The following is a 13,883-nucleotide window of genomic DNA, read 5'->3' on the forward strand; positions in this document are numbered from 1 at the left end:
GCCACAGTTATTTAGTGGTACTCTTTTAGGAACAAAAAGGCTTCCAAGATCGCTGCCTTGTAGAGGTCTAGTGGAAGGAAACAAACAATGAACGAAAAGTGAACATAATGTGGACTGCGATGGAGAATGTTAACTACAACTTAACTTCTATGAGGGCATGGATTTTGCTCTTGTGTTCACCTACTTCCACTGCCTCAAAAAGCATCTGAAACATAGTAAGCACTTAATAATTATTTTCTGAATGAGGGGATAAGTCAATTCTATTAAGTGCTATTCTAAAACAATATAATATAGAGTGATGTGATTCAGAGAGATCAAGGAAGTGTGGGCATCTTGGATTAGGAAGCATAGAAAGCCACTCTGAAGAGGTGGCATTTGAGCCTTACAATGCATAACAAGAAGGAGTGGACCATGTGGACCCTGGTTTTCCAGACAAAGGAAATGGCGAGTTCAAAGGACCTGAAATGATTGGCTCGGCACATCCAGGACTCATCAAGGAGTCCTGCAATTGGAGAGGCTGGTGACTACCAGCCTCAGACGTGAGTAAAATGGGATACACTCAGATAGAGGTCAGCAGGGACAAGACCACTGTAGGTCTTGGTGGTCGTGGTAAGAAACGTGGATTTTTTTTATTACATATATAGTTTATTGTCAAATTGGTTTCCATACAACACCCAGTGCTCATCCTAACAGGTGTCCTCCTCAATGCCCATCACCCACCTTCCCCTCTCCCCCACCCCTCATCAACCCTCAGTTTTTTCTCAGTATTTAAGAGTCTCTCATGGTTTTCCTCCTTCCCTCTCTGTAACTTTTCCCCCCTCCCCCTCCCCCATGGTCTTCTCTTAAGAAGAAATGTGGATTTTATTGAAATGCCATGAGAGATCACAGAGGCTTTACAGGCAGAATCAGACATAATGTAATTAGTATTTTATAAACACCAGTCTGGCTGTTGGTGGAAGATTGTAGGAAGGCTAATGTGGAAGAAGCAAGTCAGGAGGCAGTTCCAAGTAAGGGACTACTCCAATATTCAAGGCGGTAAGTGATGATGGTTGTACGAGGACAGTCATAACAGGAACATAGATCCAAGGTAGGCCTGGCAGGATTGGCTAATGGATGAGATGTTGGCTGGGGCTGGTGGGTGTGAGTGAGTGGGGAGGAGTAAAAGGAATAATGAAGGATTCTTCCCTGAACAACCTTTTATCTGATGTAGGAATATGTGCAACTTTATAAGTCAGCCTTTCTATTTTTGGACAACTAATTTGTAGGCAGAATTTCCATATATTGAGTTTAAATCTGTCTGCGGGAAATATCCCTCACTGAGACCTAACTTTTGAAATTATAGAGTCCAAGTCTTCTGTCTCTTCCTCCAAATAATCCCCAAATGTTTAAAGGCAGAGATTATAACCCCCCCCTTCTCACCTACACATACACCATGCAACATGAGTCTTCTTTCCTCATACTAAATATGCTTCAATTAAGATTGAGATTCTCACTTCACATCAAGTCTTGTGTGCCTGAATATGACTCCTTTAATAAGGTGACAAGAAAACCAAGAAGTCAGACCAAGATGTCACTAAGGGAAATATTGCCCATCAGGAAAGGAGAGTAACACAGCACAGTTGGGAGACAGTTTTTGGAAAAAATTAGACCATTTCTTGTCACAACCAATGATCTGAGACACACCAATAAAGATCAATATCACTTTGCAACACTAGTATAAAGTTAAATTGAAACTTTGAGAAAAGTGGCATTGAATAATGATTCACTTACCTTGGATTCTTAGCAAATTGTACAGGGAAAAACTTTGGTTAACCGGAGTTGTGTTTCCTAATCCAAAGGGATACATGCACCCCTATGTTTATAACAGACAAATATGGAAACAGCCCATGTATCTATCGATTGATGAATGGATAAAGAAGATGTGGTACACACACACACACACACACACACACACACACACACACACACACAGACACACACACACAAGAATATTACTCAATCATAGAAAAGAATGAAGTCTTGCTATTTGAAACAACATGGATGGAGCAAGAGAGTATTAGGCTAAGCAAAATAGGTCATTCAGGGAAAGACAAATACCATATGATTTCACAAATAAATGGAATTTAAGAAACAGCACAAGGGAAAAAAAGGGAATAAAACCAAGAAATAGACTCTTATTTTTTAATTTAATTTAATTTAATTTAATTTAATTTAATTTAATTTAATTTTTTTCAATATATGAAATTTATTGTCGAATTGGTTTCCATACAACACCTAGTGCTCATCCCAAAAGGTGCCCTCCTCAATACCCATCTCCCACCCTCCCCTCCCTCCCACTCCCCATCAACCCTCAATTTGTTCTCAGTTTTTAAGAGTCTCTTATGCTTTGGCTCTCTCTCCCACTCTAACCTCTTTTTTTTTCTTTTTTTTTCCTTCCCCTCCCCTTATTTTTTTATTTTAAAGAGAGAGAGCGAGTGAGCGATCAGGGGAGGGGCAGAGGAGAGAGAATCTTAAGCAGGGGCTTAACGAGAAAAAGAGAGTCTGACTTGGGGGTCTATCCCAAGACCCTGGGATCATGATCTGAGCTGAAATCAAGAGTCGGGCACTCAACTGACTGAGCTACCCAGGAACCCTAAGAAACAGACTCTTTTGTAATGTTTATTTATTTATTTTGAGAGAGAGTGAGTGGGGGAGGTACAGAGAGAGGGGAGAGAGAGGGAGAGAGAGGAAGAGACAGGGGGAGAGAGAATCCCAAGCAGTCTCCATGCTCAGCATGGAGCCCACTGTGGGGCTCAATCTCATGACCCCATGAGCCGAAATCAAGAGTTGGATGCTTAACCAACTGAGCTACCCAGGCACCCTGAAACAGACTCTTAACTAGAGAGAACAAACTGATGATTATCAGAGGGGAGGTGAGTGGGGGAATGGGTGAAATAGGTGATGGGGAACCACACTTGTCATGACGAGCCCCGGATGATGTATGGAATTATTGAATCACTATATTGCACACCTGAAACTAATATAGCACTGTATGTTAACTGACTGGAATTAAAATAAAAATTAAAAAAGAGGAGTTGTGTTTCTAAAGCTCTGAGTACTAAAATAGCAAATAAACAGTAGAAGAGAAAATGTCAGCTGAAGAACTGAGGCTGTAGCTGAATGGTTCATCACATCTTCCATTAAAAAAATCACAATTTTCACTCAATTTACTACCACAGAGAGAAACATTAGAAAATGCTTAATGTTTCAGGCTTAACTGAAGCCAAAATTCAATGATTTCCCATTAATAGTAATTCTACTCTCTGCCATCAGCTTGCAGCAATTTGTTGCCATTCTTTGTCAGTTTCTCTTTCCAGATGTTGCTGAGTCTGGATCTCCTTGTTAGAGATTGGGATTCTTAACTAAAAGTACCAGGAACCGTAATACCCTCAGGGCAGCATGATGCCAGAAAGAGGCTTGTTAATATGGATGGTTCAAAATGGATAAGGCAAGGTTGGACTTCTACGGAAGCGGGGAACTTGCTTTTAAAACCTGTAGGGAAGACCAAGAGGCAGTCTGTATTATGGCCAGGAAACCCAGGTATCCTTGTCTACTCACTTCAACCTTCTCCAGGTATTTTAGAAAAAGTTTCCCTTCCTCTAAGGACCTTGGCAACTCCTCCAGGTGGATGGGAGGACTATTTGGAGGAAGGAAAAGGGACATTCAAAGCTTCTATTCTAGGAGGTAAAGGTTCTGGATCCTCAAAGCAGGTGGGGGTGGGGGCGGAGGAAGTCATAAAAGTTGGGTATAAAGCAAGGGATCTTAAATTTAATATGAGGCCAACAAGTGTGTGCCTGAGGTATTCTTGTTGTTATAGCTGTTACAGGATAACCCACAGACTTTGTTTCAAGTACTTAGTGTGTTTGTTAACAATCATGCATTTACATGCACATATGCCCAGAGATAGTTACACACACAGATGTGTACCTAACACAAACATGCAGGTGTGACGCTGTCATAAACAACAGGCTCATGTTTTCCTTCCTCTTTATTTTAATCAGAGATGGCCTTGGTAATCAGGAAAATGGTTAAAATATTCAGTGCAAAGAACCAACTGAGACAGGAGAGCTGGAAATACACTATCCTCTGTGACCTTTTTTGCTATTTAGGGATTCTTTGTTCTAAACTCTCTTTTCTTTGTCATGTCTGCTGTGATGCTAAACAACCTTTTGGTGTTAACAGTCAATATCAACCTTTGCTTGTAGCTGATTTCCCCACCTCTTCCTCCGGGTAAATATCATATTTCCCCTCTTATTTAACAAAGAGGCATTTGGATTTCAGTTGTACTTTTGGAAAACCTGTAAATAGGAGAGATGAACTCACAAAGGAAGAAGTAATTGTATTTAAATATGAAAACAACTCCATTAAGATTTGGGTAGATGATAGAAAAGGAGGTCTATGCTGTGGAGACACATCTAGGAGTCGGGGGTAGGACAGGTATTAGGACATATCAGTCTGGGATAAATTGTCAGGGGCAGAAGAGATGGAAACTCATTGAGCTGTGAGGACTTAAACAGATAGTAACACAAAGCAGTAAACATAGTACCTGGTGTACAGTCAACCTCACAAACCACCAACACTCCTTGTCGTAGCACAGAAGGATTCTGGGTCCTAGAATGGTCATCCTTCCTAAGTTTTCCTTGGGCTCTGGATTTCTGTAATAGCTTTATCCTCATCACCCTTGGTTCTGACCTTTTTGCTCCTTTAGAAATACCTTGTCATCTCAAGCTGATCCAGCATCCTGACGCCTTTTGCAACTCAGTTCTCCATAGCTCTGCTTTCTTCCTTCTCCAGTTTAGGAAAATAGAGAGTTCAAGGAAAAGAAAGTTTAGGAATTTTTAGGCACCTCCAGGACTCATCTTAACAAAGTACCACCAGGAGGTGATATCTGTGTTTGGCTCTTGTCTCTGTTCTGTTTATGTTGCCCAGGAAACTAGGGCCCCCGGATTGCAGGGTCATCTGACTTTACTATAAGACCCTTGTGCAGAAGAATTTTCTTTTCAGTAGATCAGTTTGGGAAAGCCAATGCCTTCATTGCCACTCCAGCATGGTATCAAAACGTGTTACCATTCAAATCCTAGAGCCTTAATGATATGATTGATTTGCAAACTCTTTGAAAAGTGTGGATATGTGTACAGACCTGGATCTTTATTTGGTAAATTTGAAGTACTTACTATTCCTCAAAGATTCCTAAAAGTTTCTATTTTTACCTCCCTTGAAGATCTCATATATATTTCAGATTGATTCTCTCCAGTAGATGTCATTGGAGACAGCTTTGTGTACATTTTAATGAGGACTGATGTTCGATATAGAGATTGAAGACTGGTTTGGATTTGTGGTTGTTAAGGCGCAGGATTTTCTATGTAAAAATTGAGAAATAAACTTCAGAGGATAGTCACCTGAAAATACTTTCTCTTAAGGATTATTTTTGACTTATATTTCTTTTTTAATTTACTTTTTATGTTTATTTTTGAGAGAGAGAGAAAGAAGCAGATAATGAATGGGGGGGGGGACAGAGAGAGAGAGGGAGACACAGAATCTGAAGCAGGCTCCAAGCTCTGAGCTGTCAGCACAGAGCCTGATGTGGGGCTCAAACTCATGGACCATGAGATCATGACCTGACCCAAAGTTGGATGCTTAACTGACTGAGCCACCCATGGGCACTATTTTTTTTACTTATATTTCTATAAAATCTCAGTTCCTCAGTTAATTTTAATTAAACAGAATGGTCCAGGTAAGTAGTCACATTTTTACTCCAAAGTAGCCTAATCTCCAGATTGTGTTATCTCAATCTCATTGTTGACCCTTAGTCCTTAAACTCAAAACTCCATGAGGGCAGGAACAACTTCTGATCTATTCATCATTACATCTCCTACATCTTGTGTTGTGTCTTCATATGGTAGATGATTAATAAATGTATGGTAAACAAATAGATACTGATTGATTAAATATATCCTGTTTTACATATCTTTTGAAGTATTAATTGTAATAAGTTTATTTAAATACAAGTTTTTTTTTTCCTTACCTATTCTAAAATTTAATGCTATTGGCTCCTGTTTTCTCTACCCACCACTTTTGTATTTTACTAAGAAATGTTTGGGGCACCTGGGTGGCTCGGTCGGTTGGGCGTCCGACTTTGGCTCAGGTCATGATCTCGCAGTCAGTGAGTTCAAGCCCTGCATCGGGCTCTGTGCTGACAGCTCAGAGCCTGGAGCCTGTTTCAGATTCTGTGTCTCCCTCCCTCTCTGACCTTCCCCCATTCATGCTCTGTGTCTCTGTGTCTCAAAAATGAATAAACGTTAAAAAAATTAAAAAAAAAAGAAAGAAATGTTTGGTTAGTATAAGAGTATGGTGGAAAGAGTAGCAACCATGGACCCAGGAGAGCTGAGCTCATGCCCTACTCTGCTAACAACTGACCTAATATTTGGTAAAGTTGTTTCATCTCTAGGCCTTATACTGAAAGATAACAATGTTAGAGAGTTCAGAAAACTTTCCAAATTCTTTCTGGTCTATAAGTAGAAAGTATTTACCTTATTATCTTCCTCACATGATCCTCACATCTCTCCTGGGCACAATGGCAACTCACAAGGAAAAACTGATTGCACCAGTTGCAGAAGAAGAGCAATTGTCCAAAACAATAAGATTACTATAGTGGATGTTGCACAAGTTGGTATGGCATGTGCCATCAGCATTCTGGGAAAATCTCTGGAGGATGAACTTGTGCTCGTGGATGTTTTGGAAGATAAACTCAAAGGAGAAATAATGGACCTGAAACATGGGAACTTATTTCTTTAGATACCTAAATTTTGTCAGGTAATGATGACTCTGTGACCTCCAATTCTAAGATTATGGTGGTAACTCCAGGAGTCCACCAGCAGGAGGGAGAGAGCCCCTCAGTCTGGTACAGAGGAATGTGAATGTCTTCAAATTCATTATTCCTACATAAGTCAAGTACAGTCCTGACTGCATCATAATTGTGGTTTCCAACCCAGTGGATATTCTCATATCCCAGTGGATATGTTACCTGGAAATTAAGTGGACTAGCCAAGCACAGTGTGATTGGAAGTGGGTATAATCCAGACGCAACTGGATTTTGCTAACTTCTGGCTGTAAAACTTGACATTCATCCCAGCAGCGGCCATGGATGGATTTTGGGAGAACATGGCAACTCAAGTGTGACTGTGCAGAATAAAGTGAATGTGGGAGGTATTTTGTCTCCAGGAACTGAATCCAGAAATGGAAACAGACAATGACAGTGACAGTTGTAAAGATGTACATAAGACGGTGGTTGAAAGTGCCTATGAAGTCATCAAGCTAAAAGGATATACCAGCTGGACTATTGGATTAAGTGTGGTTGATCTCATTGAATCCGTGTTGAAAAGTCTATCCATGACTCCTCCAGAGTCAATGATGATGAAGGGAATGTATGACATGGAGAGCAAAGTCTCCGTGAGCCTTCCATCTATCCTGAATGCTTGGGGATTAACCAGTGTTATCAACCAGAAGCTGAATGATGATGAGTTTGCTCAGCTCAGAGACCTTGTGGAACATCTAGAAAGACCTAAACGACCTGTGACTTATGGCTTCTAGGCTGTAGAAATTTAAAAACTACAATGTGATTAACTGTGAGCCTTTAGTTTTCATCCACATTCATGGATCACAGTTTGCTTTTATCTTCTTAAATATGTGAATCTGGACTCACAGACTTCAAGCCCACGCTTGGTTTAATGCTTGCAAATAACCCTTGAACAAATAAAATTAACTAGCACAGTGTGCTTCTAAAACAACAAAAATAATGCATTTACCTCAGTTTTCCTCTCTGCTTAAGTTTATGGAATTTCTAAAATTTAAAAATGTGAAGAAAAAGTGTCTTTCTTGAATGATTAAGTCTATAATGTCAACTTCAGTTTTATTTTGGATGTTTTGGTAGATAGAGAGTATGGTTCCAGCCATACTGTTATGTTTCTTGATTCTGTGAAAGCTACTGTGACTTACCACCGGTATTCTTGTTCTCATCCAAGTATTCATTTATTCAGCAAGTCTGAATGAATGCCAATTGTGTATAAGGATTGTGCTAGGTTCTAGGAGGTAGTTACAAATGACATGCATCTCACCCATAAAGGGTGTCATGTCCTTATTTTCCCTTTTCTGAATTTACCCTGAGAACATCTAATATCCATTAAGGGATGTATACAGGAATATAAATAAGAAGACCAAAAAAATCCATCTTCATGTATAAGAAAAATATTCTGAATAAGAGGTCACAATCCAGCAGAGGATGGGAAGCAGTAGTCCACATAGAGTTCTAATTTTAAGTCAGGTTTATAAATTACTTTTTTCTCTTTCCTTTTAGAGATCTTGTGTTTTATTTTGTTATGTGTTCTGATATATCCTTTTTAACATTAGTACTTTTTAATTCATTAATAAATTATGCTGGTAGGTGCGCCTGGGTGGCTCAGTAGGTTAAGCATCTGACTTCAGCTCAGGTCATGATCTCACCATTTGTGAGTTCAAGTCCTGTGGCGGGCTCTGTGCTGACAGCCCGGAGCCTGGAGCCTGCCTTGGATTCTGTGTCCCTCTCTCTTTGCCCCTCCCCCACTCATGCTCTGTCTCTGTCTCCGTCTCAAAAATAAATAAAACGTTTTAAAAAAGATATACAGATTAATTTGATAATGTAACTATTTCAACGTAATACTGTATTTTAATATATTTCAAGATGATGTCTTTCTCACTTTTTTCAATATATATATTTTAGGAGAATTATGCAGTTTTTTAGCTAGTAAAAAGTACTACTGGTATTTTTGTTGGACTTAGTGTATTTTAAATATGGAATTGATACCTTTCTGGTATTTAACTTTCTTTTAGGAGTGGGATACATTTATTCGTTTGTTCAAGGGTTCTTTTTAAAACTTCCAGTTGTAATTTGTACTTTTCCTTTTTGAGGTCATGCTTTATTCTTATGAGGTTTATTCATGAATATTCTCTCTTTTTTTATTGCAAAGAGGTAGTAGAAAGCAAAAATATGCTTTGAACAGCTTGACAGGAAACATAGTTTCATAAATGTTTGAATTCTCTTCTGAAGGAACATATTGAATATTTTCATAATATTTGGCCAATTGATTTGGTCCTAAATCATCCACTTAATATCTTGGCAGTTCTACCTACGAACTGATAATTTTCTGAGTTATGAGTGTCTTGGATAAGAATATAAATCACTTGACATTTGAACATATATTAGTAAATAACATTGTTGAAATGGGACCTATTTCACTTGTCTCTGCCCTCTCAGACTGGAAAGGAATAACTTTTACTATGTCTTAGCTAATATTAATTAGACAGTCTTAGTGTAAGGTGAGTAAGTGCAAAGGTGTTTTAAATAGTTTGATGATAATAATAATAATAGCTCCTAGTCATGGGACATTTCCTACATACTGGAATGGGCACTTCATATACATTAAATATTTAAATTCTCACACTACCCTAATGAAATAAATGTTAAGTCTTCATTTTATAGATGAGCACTCTGCTCAAATCATCCAGCTCAGTCCTGCTCCTGTCCATCTCCAAAGCCTATGTTTATATCCACTGGTGGTACTGCCTCCTTTTAAATACAAAACTAAATAGCCTGCATCGAAAAGTCTAGAGCATCTGCAAGCACTTTAAAACTGTCTCTAGAATTTGGTCCCTGCACAAGGAAGAAGCTCCCAGTTCTTTCTAGATAAGAGGCACAAAGACAGTCAATAGCTTTTGCATCTCATTTATACCAAAATTTCAAAATAATTTATAATAACAAATTAACAGAAAATGAAAACATTTACCTTCCCACAGCCTTCACACAGATATCCCCCCCCCACACACACATACACACACATACACTGAATATCAACTTTATAAAGGGTATAGTTACATTTCCAAAGTCAGAAAAATAAAATATTTTACATGTATTATTTTATTAAAATCAAAATAATTTGTAGCTCTCAGCTTTTTGGAATCAGCAGACTATGTTGACTTATTAAGGATATCTCTGCAAAACACCATTTAAAAAAGAGTTTCCAAAATTAATAAGAAATCAAAGCCTTTAAAAAAGAGTATGAATGGGCGCTGAGTAGCTCAGTCAGTTGAGTATCCAACTCTTGATATCAGCTCAGGTCATGATCCCAGAGTCCATGCTGAGCACGGAGCCTGTTTGGTACCTCTCTCTCTCTCTCTGTCTCTGTCTCTCTCTCCACCCACCTACCCTTTCCCTAACACTCTCTCTCTCTCTTTCTCTCAAAATAATCTTAAAAAAGAGTATGAGTGTAATTCACATAAGTATCTAGTAAGGCATGCTAAAAGGTGCTTAGTTTAGGAAAAAGAATATTTGTCATTCACTTGAGTAAATGCTGGAGTATTGCATTCTTGCAAAAAAGATAAGTATATTTGTATATTTATTTACCAGTGTAAAATAAAGATATTGGGCTTGGTTACAAATATTTCCTCTCAGCTTTCTCTATTCAATTCATATTGCAGAAAAACATTTTAGAGATCACATGCTTCTATCATGGAACTCACTGTGTGGTACTATAATTACCGTAGAGTATTAGAGATATGGATTTATGAGGTCCTATCAGTATCACCAGCGTTCTGCAGAGGTCCTGATTCATTGTAGATGTAAATAAATGTTTTATCATGCCATAAATTATTCAGCCGACAAGACCACTTGATTTACTAATGTATTTTAGTATGTCCAGCAATATTTGTCCAGGATATAGTAGTGACCCAGAAATTAGTAAATACAACTGCTAGAATTGCTGAGCATTTACAAAGATGGCAGCGAGCTGAATACTTTGGTCAATCACTTTTCAAGTGAAATAAGTTGATCAACTAATACATTCCTTTCATTGAGGAGAACTCTTTGGAGCTTTTTTTTTTTTTTTCTGCATGAAACATTAACAAATCTCCTGATGGAAGACAGGATTTGCTCCAGGGAGTCATTTTATTCCTTGGCAACAGTAAAGCAAACAAAACAACCTAAAATATGTGAAGCCTCATTTCAAAAGAAAATATGCATTTGAGATGTTAAATACACATATGTACAAACATGCACATGTTAACTATGTATGTATACACACACATATATACACATACACACATACACAGATACCAGTTTTGTGTTTTAAGAAGGGTACTATTTTCAATCAGCTAACCGCTTTGCTAGCTGGAATTGCTACGCTAAGAATACCAACTTCAAATCAGATTGCATTTTTTGCTTCATGCTCTCTCTTTCCCCAAGCCTCAAGATATTAAAGCAGAAAAATATAAGACTCTTCCTTTTGACACTTCCCATTTCCCTTCCAGGAGAGACACATAGTTTATGAACCAGTGCTTAAACATATGAATATGAAGTTGTTAAGCAACGGCTACAACAAAAATGAATCCAGGTGTATAGACTCAATCAGTTGATACAAATTAATCAGCAATACCTTCACTTCCTGTCTGCAGGTCTTTGTTTTTAGAACTATAAATATTTCTGTGGTACTGGTAGTATAGCTGAGCACACTAACTTGTACCTCTTCCTGCTGCATTAGAATTTATTAATATAGAGTGATTTATAAAAGTTTTCTTTAAATGCCAAAGCAATACTGCTTTCTAAAAATAAATGTTGAAGGTTCTGACTGAGATTAAAATTTGCATCCTCAATAGTCATTCATCCATCTTATTAACAGAGCCCTACAAGGAGAGAAGCAACAATGGGAGCAGTACAAATAAATATTATATATATTGTACATATATAAAAACTTCCTACCCTGCCTTGCAGCTGGGATGATGGCACAGTAGTGGTGTTTGTCTTTGAGATGTAACACGTGTGACATCCACTCTAGTGCAGCAGTGTTCTTTGAGATGTAAATAGAGGTTTTGGGGGCATGGCTTCCAGGAAAGAAAGGCAGACTTCACACCACTTTTCTTTGACTAGCCCTCCCCTTCTTCCTGCTTAGGACACACATCAGCTCAGCTCTCCATTAATACAGCAGCAACTATGCAAAGGCAGTAACTCTCTGTTAATACAGACTGGAAGGAAAAAGCAGAGAGTGATAGAGATTTTGATGAGCCTCTGAATCAATACTAACCACAGCTTGCTACCAGACTTTGTATTTTCATGAAGAAACAAAGGAAAGAAAACTACTTGACTTCTTTCTTTCTTTCTTTCTTTCTTTCTTTCTTTCTTTCTTTCTTTCACATTTTTAATGTTTATTTACTTTTGACGGACAGAGACAGAGAATGATCAGGGTAGAGGCAGAGAGAGAGAGACAGAGACAGAGACAGAGAGAGACAGAGACAGAGAGAGAGAGACAGAGACAGAATCCAAAGCAGGCTCCAGGCTCTTCCAGCACAGAGCCTGATGTGGGGCTTGAACCCACAAACCGTGAGATCTGACCTGAGCCAAGTCAGACGCCTAACCAACTGAGCCACCCAGGTGCCCCTTTTTTCTTTTCTTTTCTTTTCTTTTCTTTTCTTTTCTTTTCTTTTCTTTTCTTTTCTTCTCTTCTCTTCTCTTCTCTTCTCTTCTCTTCTCATTTTCTTTTTTCTTTTCTTTCCTTTCCTTTTCTCTTCTTTCTTTCTTTCTTTCAAGTTTGTTTATTTATTTTGAGAGAGAAAGAGAGAATGGGGGGGGTGCAGAGAGAGAGGGAGAAAGAGGATCCCATGCAGGTTCCATGCTGTCAATGCAGAGTCCAATGTGGGGCTAGATCTCATGAACCCGTGAGATCATGAACTGAGCCAATGAAGAGTTGATGCATAATGGAATGAGCCACCCAGGCATCCATACTTGCCAGGATTTCTGTTGCCCACAGTGAGCACAGCTAATTGATAAAATATATATCTAGATAAAAAATATCTTTAGAAATCTGGGAAGAAAAGACTGATGTCCGGAAACCAGCAATGAGCAAACCAGTATATTTTGGTCTTATAATCACATTTTTTTTAGTAGAAACACATTTTGATTATTAAAAATACATCAATTAGCCTTTTTGGAAAGTAAAACCTTTGATGTTTATTTAGTTTTTCTTTGGTCCTGGCTTGACTTATGGCTGAAAAACTGAATTAACTTTCAGGCCCTGATTATGTCACTTTTCAATATGGCTAAGGTGGTAGAACTTCTGACAAAACAAAATGTCCCTGGAGGCAGTGAGTGAAAGACTGAATGTGCTCCACAGTGTCCATCAATAATATGATATCCTTGCTTATTCTTGCATCTCTCTGTTTGCCTACTTCCTTGGAGTTTGCGTAATGCTATCTTTGCCCTTGCCATGCTGCCTTGTAATCATTTACCCTCATGGCTTTGCCCTCACTGATCTGTGAGCTCACTGAGCACAGGAGCACTGTTTTATTGATTTATGTATGCTGAATGTTCATCATAGAATATACTCCCTAGGTGATGCTCAGTAAATGCATGTTTTGCAAAAAAATGCATAAATTTAGATCATCACTGGGATATGTTGGTCCTCTCTCAGAGGGACAGAGCCCCTTCCAGCATTTGAGGAAGGACGAAAATCTATGCTTTGCTTTGGGTGCTTTCTCACGGAGATGAGCTTTCAGGTGTGGACATAAAGGATGGCATGGATTCATTGTACTCTCCTGGGGTCTTGGGTTGGATCCCTGATGACCATGGAGCCACTGAGCTGGAATGAGCCTGCTGTGCGCAGCAACAGGGTATAATTTATCATGTCTTTTCCAGACATTTTCTGAGGAAGTGCCAGTGACGAGGGAGACTTGGTCAGAAGGCAGGGTGACATGGTGGAAAGGTCACTGGGGGGCAATCACAGGGATACCAACTTGTATCTAAAATGTGTTATTTAGGGGCACCT

The 13,883-nt window shown here is 38.7% G+C and overlaps 1 pseudogene; it reads left to right on the plus strand.

The window, feature by feature from the left end:
* Positions 1-6,428: 6,428 nt before the first annotated feature.
* Positions 6,429-8,408, plus strand: LOC106980357 (L-lactate dehydrogenase B chain-like; annotated as a pseudogene).
* Positions 8,409-13,883: the final 5,475 nt, after the last annotated feature.

The sequence above is a fragment of the Acinonyx jubatus genome, chromosome A3 (genome assembly GCF_027475565.1).
Source record: "Acinonyx jubatus isolate Ajub_Pintada_27869175 chromosome A3, VMU_Ajub_asm_v1.0, whole genome shotgun sequence".
Lineage (NCBI taxonomy): Eukaryota > Metazoa > Chordata > Mammalia > Carnivora > Felidae > Acinonyx > Acinonyx jubatus.